Source organism: Haliotis cracherodii, unplaced genomic scaffold (genome assembly GCF_022045235.1).
Source record: "Haliotis cracherodii isolate W230 unplaced genomic scaffold, xgHalCrac1.p SCAF_8, whole genome shotgun sequence".
NCBI lineage: Eukaryota > Metazoa > Mollusca > Gastropoda > Lepetellida > Haliotidae > Haliotis > Haliotis cracherodii.
The window spans coordinates 59,884,276-59,897,840 of record NW_027266341.1 but is presented as its reverse complement, the minus strand read 5'-3'; the positions used below and the strand labels follow the sequence as shown (position 1 = coordinate 59,897,840).

Here is a 13,565-nt window from a genome sequence, read left to right as displayed (position 1 = left end):
ACCTGGGGACTTCAGCATGACGAGCGAGCGCTTCAGCCGCGAGGCTACCCCACAGCCCAGACAGTCAGTATGGTTTTATTGGCTTTCAGCATCCAATTAGTGAAGTAAACTTCAGTCATGTGTTGTTTTGATAACCTAATACCACCTTAACCTTGACCAGTTCAGAATGGGTATATAATACTTTGTTTGCCTTGACCAGTGCAGGAGGGGTGTATAATACTTTGTTTGCCTTGACCAGTGCAGGAGGGGTGTATAATACTTTGTTTGCCTTGACCAGTGCAGGAGGGGTGTATAATACTGTGTTAACCTTGATCAGTGCAGGATGGGTGTATAATACTGTGTTAACCTTGACTAGTGCAGGATGGGTGTATAATACTGTGTTAACCTTGATCAGTGCAGGAGGGGTGTATAATACTGTGTTAACCTTGGCCAGTGCAGGATGGGTGTATATAATATTTTGTTAACCTTGACCAGTGCAGGAGGGGTGTATAATACTGTGGTAACCTTGATCAGTGCAGGATGGGTGTATAATACTGTGTTAACCTTGATCAGTGCAGGATGGGTGTATAATACTGTGTTAACCTTGACTAGTGCAGAATGGGTGTATAATACTGTGGTAACCTTGATCAGTGCACGAGGGGTATATAATACTTTGTTTGCCTTTACCAGTGCAGGATGGGTGTATAATACTGTGTTAACCTTGACCAGTTCAGAATGGGTATAAAATACTTTGTTAGCCTTGACCAGTGCAGGAGGGGTATATAATACTGTGTTAACCTTGACCAGTGCAGGAGGGGTATTTAATACAGTGTTAACCTTGACCAGTGCAGGAGGGTTGTATAATACTGTTAACCTTGACCAGTGCAGGAGGGGTATATAATACTGCGTTAACCTTGACCAGTGCAGGAGGGGTATATAATACTGTTAACCTTGACCAGTGCAGGAGGGGTATATAATACTGTTAATCTTGACCTGTGCAGGAGGGGTATATAATACTGTGTTAACCTTGACCAGTGCAGGAGGGGTGTATAATACTGTTAATCTTGACCTGTGCAGGAGGGGTATATAATACTGTGTTAACCTTGACCAGTGCAGGATGGGTGTATAATACTGTGTTAACCTTGACCAGTGCAGGATGGGTGTATAATACTGTGTGAACCTTGATCAGTGCAGGAGGGGTATATAATACTGTGTTAACCTTGACAGTGCTGGGTGGTTGTATAATACTGTGTTAACCTTGACCAGTGCAGGAGGGGTGTATAATACTGTATTAACCTTGATCAGTGCAGGATTGGTATATAATACTGTGTTTACCTTGACCAGTGCAGGATGGGTGTATAATACTGTGTTAACCTTGACCAGTGCAGGATTGGTATATAATAACGTGTTATGCTTGACTAGCGTATGAGGAACATATGGATTTCTGACTGGGTGTCTTACTGGATGTCTTACTGAATGTGTGACTGGATGTGTCACTGGATGTGTGACTGGATGTGCGACTGGGTGTCTAGCATGGTGTCTTACTGAATGTGTGACTGGATGTGTGACTGGGTGTCTAGCATGGTGTCTTACTGGATGTGTGACTGGATGTGTGACTGTGTGTGTGACTGGATGTGTGACTGGATGGGTGTCTAGCTTGGTGTCCTATTGGGTGTCTGGTTGTCCAACAGGGTGTTTGTCTGGCTGGTTGGTGTGGACTGTGTCTGGCTGGTGGTGTAGACTGTGTCTGAACACTGTGGCTCACGAGGAGGACAAGGGAGGTGGGAGACGCTGCAGTTATTGATTATTTACGTAAGTTCCGCCTGGGTTTGTGTACAGCGTCTTGCCAGCCCAGTCATGGTAGACACAGTGCCATGAGAGGGAGAACCATGAAGGAGGCATTAGTGATTTTAATGGAGATGAGCTATGAAATCTCCGGAGAACCTGACTGTTTGTAGACCCAGGAACGCTTGGCAGCGTAAGTACTGAAATATGTATATAGTCACCACACTGCAGTGTAGCAGACATCCCTCTCAGTCCTCATGCCGGCAGCACGTTGGAGGGGTGATTGCGTCGTGGTGGTGTTGCTGCTGTTACTGCTGCTGTTGCTGCTCGATTACAGCATGATGCAGCTTTACAGTGTTCAAATTGTTTATCATTTATCAATTAACAGCTTCAGGGAGATGATTATGTCCCAAGACTCACGAGAAGGGAATCAATATTCCCAGTTTTATGAACACTCTGCTGCATATTTTCAATTTTAGAATTATCATAATGTTTGTTGTGTTAATGCTGGGTGTGTTTCGGTACTGCTGAAGGGAGGGGGGGATGATCTTCTACTTTTTGAAAGGCATTTAGAAACTCCACACAGAGATTAAGTCATTACTCTGCCGCAGAGCTGTAGAATACAGTGAGTGAGTGAGTTGGGTTTAACGCCGCTTTTAACAATATTCCAGTTATATCACGGCATGTCAGCTTAATGTGGGAGGAAAGCCCGAAGTGATGCAGGTCTCAGACGTTTACCACTTCAGTGAAACCCACGAGCACGGGTATGGTGCTGACAAACCTAGAAACATAATCGGGGCGAACCCGTATTCGAACTCACAATCATAGGTTTCTGGCGTGTTCAAGGGACGCAACTCTGCCCAGTGAATTGCGGCGCCCTAGACGACTGGGCCACCCATGCCCCCAAAGGCATTTAGAAGTCATACACATAAGGAAGACTATTTATGATGTCAACTTCTTTATTATGAGGAACACAACGTTTTGGAGTATATACTTACTCCTTCATCAGGTGAATAAATCTTATGAGGCAGAGAACATATATATCAGAGCTGGGATGAGTCCAAATTTACTATACTCGGGCACCCACCACACTATTACCCGACCATACCTGGGTACCTGCTGTTGATATCAAGATAGAGGTACAAACTGTCCGATTGGAAAAAGTTTGACTGTAGCCCTGGCAAAATGAATTTAGATAAACCTGTAAAATGATCTGATCATGCATACACTGAAGTTTACTGCGTGAAGTTTTATCTTTACTCAAGCATATAAAAGTCAGAAGGAATGGGTGCATAGTCAGAAAGAAATGGGAACATTAGAGACTTATAGTGTAACCAAAGAGTTTTAGATAAGTTTTGCCATTAAACAGTATATCACGTGACTAACCACGGGTCCGGGTAGTCCTGTGGGTACCTGGGTCATACTCAGTACCCACCCGACCTGAGTACCTGAGTTACCCATCCCAACCCTAATAGATAATTACATGTAAGAACAACAAAAGTAATAAGATAACAAAGGTGGAAACTTAACAATGGAAGCCAACAGATAATTAGCGCGATAGGTGACTTACTAAGCAATGGATAACTGGAAGCCAGGGCTTTAATTAGCACTGATAGGTAATAGCAATGGGAATGGAGAATCTTCTGTTGGGTTTGAGAAAGGATATTGTACTTAAAGTGTTTTAAGAAATAGGATTGAAATGTTTGATTGTATTGAAAATAACATTGAATAATTAGAATTCTGGACAAGTTAAACTAAAGTAATCTACAGTTATAACGATCTCATAGGGACCACTTATTTGAGTTCGTTATGACAGTAGTTTATTGTAAGCATTTGACTGTCAGACATCTTGGCAATAGGCATGGAGTGTATGTAACTTTCTGAGCAAGAGACTTCAATACAGCAATAGGCATGGAGTGTATGTAACTTTCTGAGCAAGAGACTTCAATACAGCAATAGGCATGGAGTGTATGTAACTTTCTGAGCAAGAGACTTCAATACAACAAAAGGCATGGAGTGTATATAACTTTCTGAGCAAGAGACTTCAATACAGCAATATAGGCATGGAGTGTTGTAACTTTCTGAGCAAGAGACTTCAATACAGCAATAGGCATGGAGTGTATGTAACTTTCTGAGCAAGAGACTTCAATACAGCAGTAGGCATGGAGTGTATGGTACTTTCTGAGCATGAGACTTCAATACAGCACTAGGCATGGAGTGTATGTAACTTTCTGAGCAAGAGACTTCAATACAGCAATAGGCATGGAGTGTATGTAACTTTCTGAGCAAGAGACTTCAATACAGCAATATAGGCATGGAGTGTATGTAACTTTCTGAGCATGAGACTTCAATACAGCAATAGGCATGGAGTGTATGTAACTTTCTGAGCATGAGACTTGAATACAGCAATAGGCATGGAGTGTATGTAACTTTCTGATCAAGAGACTTCAATACAGCAATAGGCATGGAGTGTATGTAACTTTCTGAGCAAGAGACTTCAATACAGCAATAGGCATGGAGTGTATGGTACTTTCTGAGCAAGAGACTTCAATACAACACTAGGCATGGAGTGTATGTAACTTTCTGAGCAAGAGACTTCAATACAGCAATATAGGCATGGAGTGTATGTAACTTTCTGAGCATGAGACTTCAATACAGCAATAGGCATGGAGTGTATGTAACTTTCTGAGCATGAGACTTGAATACAGCAATAGGCATGGAGTGTATGTAACTTTCTGATCAAGAGACTTCAATACAGCAATAGGCATGGAGTGTATGTAACTTTCTGAGCAAGAGACTTCAATACAGCAATAGGCATGGAGTGTATGTAACTTTCTGAGCAAGAGACTTCAATACAGCAGTAGGCATGGAGTGTATGCTACTTTCTGAGCATGAGACTTGAATACAGCAATAGGCATGGAGTGTATGTAACTTTCTGAGCAAGAGACTTCAATACAGCAATAGGCATGGACTGTATGTAACTTTCTGAGCAAGAGACTTCAATACAGCAATATAGGCATGGAGTGTATGTAACTTTCTGAGCATGAGACTTCAATACAGCAATAGGCATGGAGCATATGTAACTTTCTGAGCAAGAGACTTCAATACAGCAATAGGCATGGAGTGTATATAACTTTCTGAGCAAGAGACTTCAATACAGCAATAGGCATGGAGTGTATATAACTTTCTGAGCAAGAGACTTCAATACAGCAATAGGCATGGAGTGTATGTAACTTTCTGAGCAAGAGACTTCAATACAGCAATGGGCATGGAGTGTATGTAACTTTCTGAGCAAGAGACTTGAATACAGCAATAGGCATGGAGTGTATGTAACTTTCTGAATAAGAGACTTCAATACAGCAATAGGCATGGAGTGTATGTAACTTTCTGAATAAGAGACTTCAATACAGCAGTAGGCATGGAGTGTATGTAACTTTCTGAGCAAGAGACTTCAATACAGCAATAGGCATGGAGTGTATGGTACTTTCTGAGCATGAGACTTCAATACAACACTAGGCATGGAGTGTATGTAACTTTCTGAGCAAGAGACTTCAATACAGCAATAGGCATGGAGTGTATGTAACTTTCTGAGCAAGAGACTTCAATACAGCAATAGGCATGGAGTGTATGGTACTTTCTGAGCATGAGACTTCAATACAGCAATAGGCATGGAGTGTATGTAACTTTCTGAGCATGAGACTTCAATACAGCAATAGACATGGAGTGTATGTAACTTTCTGAGCATGAGACTTCAATACAGCAATAGGCATGGAGTGTATGTAACTTTCTGAGCAAGAGATTTCAATACAGCAATAGGCATGGAGTGTATGTAACTTTCTGAGCAAGAGACTTCAGTACAGCTATAGGCATGGAGTGTATGTAACTTTCTGAGCAAGCGACTTCAATACAGCAGTAGGCATGGAGTGTATGTAACTTTCTGAGCAAGAGACTTCAATACAGCAGTAGGCATGGAGTGTATGGTACTTTCTGAGCATGAGACTTCAATACAGCAGTAGGCATGGAGTGTATGGTACTTTCTGAGCAAGAGACTTGAATACAGCAATAGGCATGGAGTGTATGTAACTTTCTGAGCAAGAGACTTCAATACAGCAATATAGGCATGGAGTGTATGTAACTTTCTGAGCATGAGACTTGAATACAGCAATAGGCATGGAGTGTATGTAACTTTCTGAGCAAGAGACTTCAATACAGCAATAGGCATGGAGTGTATATAACTTTCTGAGCAAGAGACTTCAATACAGCAATAGGCATGGAGTGTATGTAACTTTCTGAGCAAGAGACTTCAATACAGCAATAGGCATGGAGTGTATGTAACTTTCTGAGCAAGAGACTTCAATACAGCAGTAGGCATGGAGTGTATGGTACTTTCTGAGCATGAGACTTGAATACAGCAATAGGCATGGAGTGTATGTAACTTTCTGAGCAAGAGACTTCAATACAGCAATAGGCATGGACTGTATGTAACTTTCTGAGCAAGAGACTTCAATACAGCAATATAGGCATGGAGTGTATGTAACTTTCTGAGCATGAGACTTCAATACAGCAATAGACATGGAGTGTATGGTACTTTCTGAGCATGAGACTTCAATACAGCAATAGGCATGGAGTGTATGTAACTTTCTGAGCAAGAGACTTCAGTACAGCTATAGGCATGGAGTGTATGTAACTTTCTGAGCAAGCGACTTCAATACAGCAGTAGGCATGGAGTGTATGTAACTTTCTGAGCAAGAGACTTCAATACAGCAGTAGGCATGGAGTGTATGGTACTTTCTGAGCATGAGACTTCAATACAGCAGTAGGCATGGAGTGTATGGTACTTTCTGAGCAAGAGACTTGAATACAGCAATAGGCATGGAGTGTATGTAACTTTCTGAGCAAGAGACTTCAATACAGCAATATAGGCATGGAGTGTATGTAACTTTCTGAGCATGAGACTTGAATACAGCAATAGGCATGGAGTGTATGTAACTTTCTGAGCAAGAGACTTCAATACAGCAATAGGCATGGAGTGTATATAACTTTCTGAGCAAGAGACTTCAATACAGCAATAGGCATGGAGTGTATGTAACTTTCTGAGCAAGAGACTTCAATACAGCAATAGGCATGGAGTGTATGTAACTTTCTGAGCAAGAGACTTCAATACAGCAGTAGGCATGGAGTGTATGGTACTTTCTGAGCATGAGACTTGAATACAGCAATAGGCATGGAGTGTATGTAACTTTCTGAGCAAGAGACTTCAATACAGCAATAGGCATGGACTGTATGTAACTTTCTGAGCAAGAGACTTCAATACAGCAATATAGGCATGGAGTGTATGTAACTTTCTGAGCATGAGACTTCAATACAGCAACAGGCATGGAGTGTATGTAACTTTCTGAGCAAGAGACTTCAATACAGCAATAGGCATGGAGTGTATATAACTTTCTGAGCAAGAGACTTCAATACAGCAATAGGCATGGAGTGTATATAACTTTCTGAGCAAGAGACTTCAATACAGCAATAGGCATGGAGTGTATGTAACTTTCTGAGCAAGAGACTGCAATACAGCAATAGGCATGGATTGTATGTAACTTTCTGAGCAAGAGACTTCAATACAGCAATAGGCATGGAGTGTATGTAACTTTCTGAATAAGAGACTTCAATACAGCAATAGGCATGGAGTGTATGTAACTTTCTGAATAAGAGACTTCAATACAGCAGTAGGCATGGAGTGTATGTAACTTTCTGAGCAAGAGACTTCAATACAGCACTAGGCATGGAGTGTATGGTACTTTCTGAGCATGAGACTTCAATACAGCACTAGGCATGGAGTGTATGTAACTTTCTGAGCAAGAGACTTCAATACAGCACTAGGCATGGAGTGTATGTAACTTTCTGAGCAAGAGACTTCAATACAGCAGTAGGCATGGAGTGTATGGTACTTTCTGAGCATGAGACTTCAATACAGCAATAGGCATGGAGTGTATGTAACTTTCTGAGCATGAGACTTCAATACAGCAATAGACATGGAGTGTATGGTACTTTCTTAGCATGAGACTTCAATACAGCAATAGGCATGGAGTGTATGTAACTTTCTGAGCAAGAGACTTCAATACAGCAATAGGCATGGAGTGTATGTAACTTTCTGAGCAAGAGACTTCAGTACAGCAATAGGCATGGAGTGTATGTAACTTTCTGAGCAAGAGACTTCAATACAGCAATAGGCATGGAGTGTATGTAACTTTCTGAGCAAGAGACTTCAATACAGCAATAGGCATGGAGTGTATGTAACTTTCTAAGCATGAGACTGATGATTTCATCCCTCTGAAGAATATAAAAGCCTTCCTGAAATAAATGCTGGGTCCTAGGGTTTTCCAAGGACTAGTGTTTATTTAAGGATATGCAGTACTTGATTATGAGGTCAGTTTCCCGATTACTATTCCAGCAATGCATGCAGTCAATCTGATGGGTGGTGGTGTGTGCCCATTGATCTGCCGGCAATATTACGTGATGGTGTCCTCTGAGTGATCATTACTCCAGTATGTTGGACACAAGCCGGACTGCTAGTGGAGCACCCCCTTGTGTCTGTGAACGTGACCCCCTCAGGGAGCCTCCATGTACTTAGTTTGTGTCAGGAGGAACAGTAATCACCCCAATCTGCCTGAGTGCTGCCCTTTTTGCTGAATGTTAGAAACAGGGTTAATAACTTTGGACATTTGTCATGCAGCCATAGTTGTCATGTAGTTGTCATGTAGCCATAGTTGTCATGTAGCCATCGTTGTCATAGTCACACATCAGTTGGAATTTCAAATGTCCATATTCAGGTTGTCATATTCTAATGTTTTTGTTTTGCAAAACTGACTTGTTTTTGCAGTATCAGTCAGGAGAATAGGGCTTGGCTAGTTGGTAGTAAAGTATTGCATGAATGCTGAGAAAATTGTGACTCAGTAGAACACAAACATGTTGCTTTATTAGTGTGTGCTACCCAGGGACTCTGTGTGTGAATGTCTCAGACAGTGTGTACTACCCAGGGACTGTGTGTGAATGTCTCAGACAGTGTGTGCTACCCAGGGACTGTGTGTGTGAATGTCTCAGACAGTGTATGCTACCCAGGGACTGTGTGTGTGGATGTCTCAGACAGTGTGTGCTACCCAGGGACTGTGTGTGTGAATGTCTCAGACAGTGTATGCTACCCAGGGACTGTGTGTGTGAATGTCTCAGACAGTGTGTGGTACCCAGGGACTGTGTGTGTGAATGTCTCAGACAGTGTATACTACCCAGGGACTGTGTGTGGATGTCTCAGACAGTGTGTGCTACCCAGGGACTGTGTGTGTGAATGTCTCAGGCAGCGTGTGCTACCCAGGGGCTGTGTGTGCGAATGTCTCAGACAGTGTATACTACCCAGGGGCTGTGTGTGTGAATGTCTCAGACAGTGTGTGCTACCCAGGGGCTGTGTGTATGAATGTCTCAGACAGTGTATACTACCCAGGGGCTGTGTGTGAATGTCTCAGACAGTGTATACTACCCAGGGACTGTGTGTGAATGTCTCAGACAGTGTGTGCTACCCAGGGGCTGTGTGTGTGTGTGTGTGAATGTCTCAGACAGTGTGTGCTACCCAGGGGCTGTGTGTGTGTGTGAATGTCTCAGACAGTGTGTGCAGGAAGAGGCATAAGGATTCATCCAATTGTTTTTCCAAATGTAAGGAATGAATCTACCTCCTCTGTTTGACTTTTATTTTTCTATTATTGAAAAAGAGTTTCATATATTGTGTGTGATGCAACTTTAACCAAATTGCCTGACAATTTCATTAATTTATTTTTGCAACAATATATATATAAAAAAACATATATAGTACAGTATCCTGAAAAGAGACGTTATGTGAACACCATTGTTAACTCATGTACACTGAGAGCTGAAGTTGTGATCCAGGCACTGGTGTCTGTGAAATATATTCACAAATTTCCTGACCATTACAAAGTTGGCACACTTCATCCTGTTGGGCAATATTGCAGAAAGTGAGATAGCCTGCATGCAGATTCAGCACATATTTCAAAATACACATGTAGGACAAAAACCGGTAGTTGCAATATTGGGGCTGATGAGTGATGTGTGGAGAATCAATACTGCATTGGGGGTGCTGTGATTGTGGTTGTTGTGTTCATGCTTGGTCTGGCCCCGGTGGTGTGTGTTGATTTGGTCCTGCTGGTGTGTGCTGTGTTGGCCCTGATGGTGTGTGTTGTGCTGGCCCTATGGTCTGTGTTGTGTTGGTCCTGATGGTGTGTGTTGAGTTGGTCCTGACGGTGTGTGATGAGTTGGTCCTGATGGTGTGTGTTGAGTTGGTCCTGATTGTGTGTGTTGAGTTGGCCCTGATGGTGTGTGTTGAGTTGGTCCTGATGGTGTGTTTTGTGTTGGCCCTGATGTTGTGTGTTGGCCCTGATGTTGTGTGTTGGTCCTGATGGTGTGTGCCGGCCCTGATGGTGTGTGTTGGTCCTGATGGTGTGTGTTGAATTGGTCCTGATGGTGTGTGTTGTGTTGGCCCTGATGGTGTGTGTTGAGTTGGCCCTGATGGTGTGTGTTGAGTTGGTCCTGATGGTGTGTGTTGTGTTGGTCCTGATGGTGTGTGTTGAGTTGGCCCTGATGGTGTGTTTTGAGTTGGTCCTGATGGTGTGTGTTGTGTTGGCCCTGATGGTCTGTGTTGGCCCTGATGTTGTGTGTTGGTCCTGATGGTGTGTGTTGAGTTGGTCCTGATGGTGTGTGTTGGTCCTGATGGTGTGTGCTGGCCCTGATGGTGTGTGTTGGTCCTGATGGTGTGTGTTGAGTTGGTCCTGATGGTCTGTGTTGGCCCTGGTGGTCTGTGTTGGTCCTGATGGTGTGTGTTGTGTTGGCCCTGATGGTGTGTTTTGGTCCTGATGGTGTGTGTTGAGTTGGTCCTGATGGTCTGTGCTGTGTTGGTCCTTATGGTGTGTGTTGAGTTGGTCCAGATGGTGTGTGTTGTGTTGGTCCTGATGGTGTGTGTTGTGTTGGTCCTGATGGTGTGTGTTGTGTTGGTCCTGATGGTGTGTGTTGTGTTGGTCCTGATGGTGTGTGTTGTGCTGGCCCTGATGGTGTGTGTTGAGTAGGTCCTGATGGTCTGTGCTGTGTTGATCCTGATGGTGTGTGTTGTGTTGGCCCTGATGGTGTGTGTTAAGTTGGTCCTGATGGTGTGTGTTGAGTTGGTCCTGATGGTGTGTGTTGTGTTGGCCCTGATGGTGTGTGTTAAGTTGGTCCTGATGGTGTGTGTTGAGTTGGTCCTGATGGTGTGTGTTGGCCCTGATGGTGTGTGTTGTGTTGGCCCTGATGGTATGTCTTGAGCTGGTCCTGATGGTGTGTGTTGTGTTGGTCCTGATGGTGTGTGTTGTGTTGGTCCTGATGGTCTGTGCTGTGTTGGTCCTGATGGTCTGTGCTGTGTTGGCCCTGATGGTGTGTGTTAAGTTGGTCCTGATGGTGTGTGTTTTGGGTCCTGATGGTGTGTGTTGAGTTGGTCCTGATGGTGTGTGTTGGCCCTGATGGCGTGTGTTGTGTTGGCCCTGATGGTATGTCTTGAGCTGGTCCTGATGGTGTGTGTTGTGTTGTTCCTGATGGTGTGTGTTGTTTTGGTCCTGATGGTGTGTTGAGTTGTGAGCTGTGATGACCTGTGTGTGCCAGTATCCCTTTGCTATGTTTTTCTAACAATACTGCCTTTCATGGAACATATGTATGCACACTGTGTTAGTCTTATGGGAGGACATTCATATTCATCAGACAATTTGACAGTACTAAACTCTTGATGTCTTGATGTTCCCATTTCCATTAGAGAGAACAAATTTATTGTCCCATTATTCTGATTCAGGCCGGGATCTGTAAGCATCAATTCTGAATCAGAATCAATGAATATTCCTTGATAGTTCCGTGGTTGTCCATCATGGCACAATATGATCAGAATATTCCGTTAGCATTAGGTTGTAAAAGTCAAAAGTTATATTTGATAGGCAAGAAGTTGTTAGAATACCTCATGCAAAGCAAATGTGCCCCAGTGTGGTATATCTGCCAATAAGGATTATGCAGGGGTTATTGACTGATGATGAGGCTATGAAATATCACGCTTGAATGACACAGAAGGGGATTTTAAAGTCTGCTGTAGCCATTGGTGTGAATATACAATAGAGGGAACATTGTAGACACTGATAATAGAGGGAACATAGCAGACATTGACAATAGAAGGAACATTGTAGACACTTACAATAGAGGGAACATTGTAGACACTGACAATAGAGGGAACATTGTAGACATTAACAATAGAGGGAACATTGTAGACATTAACAATAGAGGGAACATTGTAGACACTGACAATAGAGGGAACATTGTAGACATTAACAACAGGGGGACATTGTAGACATTAACAATAGAGGGAACATTGTAGACACTGACAATAGAGGGAACGTTGTAGACATTAACACATAGAGGGAACATTGTAGACACTGATAATAGAGGGAACATTGTAGATACTGACAATAGAGGGAACATTGTAGACACTGACAATAGAGGGAATATTGTAGACACTGACAAAAGAGGGAACATTGTAGACATTAACAATAGAGGGAACATTGTAGACACTGACAATAGAGGGAACATTGTAGACATTAACAATAGAGGGAACATTGTAGGCACTGACAATAGAGGGAAGATGTGCCTTCACAGAGATGTGGCGCCTTTGATGACAGTACCGCATGATGACAGTACAGCCTGGGTTTCCCGGGGAGTTGAGTTTTGGGTCTATTTTTAGCCGATCACTCTGTTGTTATTCCACAATTGGTTACTGTTGATATCAGGAGTCAGGAAATCGGTCTGTGCGCCGGACTTGTCCGATTGTGACTGCAAAAAGTCCAATTTGAAATAGAGCAAACCGGACATTTTAAAATTCCCGATTGGTTGAAACTGTATATATTGGATCTATGTATCTATCGAGTGTTGTACGTTATATAAAATGTCGCAGATTTAGCAAATTCAGGTGAACAAACAGGTGTAACAAACTTAGTTGATAAAAATATGAAATTTGATATAAAACTTTCGCTGGACATGATTTACCATTTAAATTGTATTGCCTGCTCTCCATGTGTATTTTCTTGTAAACTATGGCGGAAATAGCAATCATCTATTCAATCAGTTCTCACAACGCTATATACTGTTGATTCAATTAAAAAGTACCTATAATGATACAACTTCAAAGAATTTTGATGCAATGGTCGGAACAAACTGTATCTCAAATTATTATTTTTATCAGGAATAATTTATTCCAGAATCGTTTTATTTTAGTTGCAGCATTTACTGTATACATTTATAATTATAAGAACAATAACATAACAACTTGATATCATTGAAAAGGGTAGGCTCTCAACATCATTATCTGGATTTGGGTTTCATATTGAATTCGTTTGTTTGTTTTTTTGTTTGTTTAACGCTGCACTCAGCAATATTCCAGCTATATGATAGTGGTCTGTAAATAATTGAGTCTGGACCAGACAATCCAGTGATTGACGTCATGAACATCGATCCACGCAATTGGGATACAATGACATGCATCAACCAAGTCAGCGAGCCTGACCACCCGATCCCGTTAGTCGCTTTTACGACAAGCGTTTTCGCCTTTTACGGCAAGCATGGGTTGCTGAAGACCTATTCTACCCCGGGTGGACACGGGTCGTTTCATATATTAAAGAAACATTAAATACAAAGCCCAGAATGCTGCAGGATGTTCATCGCCATCTTGACCTGATGTCCACAAT

At 42.5% G+C, this 13,565-nt stretch overlaps 1 protein-coding gene across 3 annotated transcripts in view; it reads left to right on the top strand.

Moving 5' to 3' along the window:
* Positions 1–1,862: 1,862 nt before the first annotated feature.
* LOC139449524 (transient-receptor-potential-like protein) overlaps positions 1,863–13,565 on the top strand; it is a 37,383-nt gene continuing 25,680 nt past the window's right edge. For all 3 annotated transcript variants that reach the window (XM_071230953.1, XM_071230952.1, XM_071230951.1), the window contains exon 1: positions 1,863–1,957. The gene's annotated coding sequence lies outside the window, so the exon portion shown is untranslated. The remainder of the gene's footprint in view (positions 1,958–13,565) is intronic.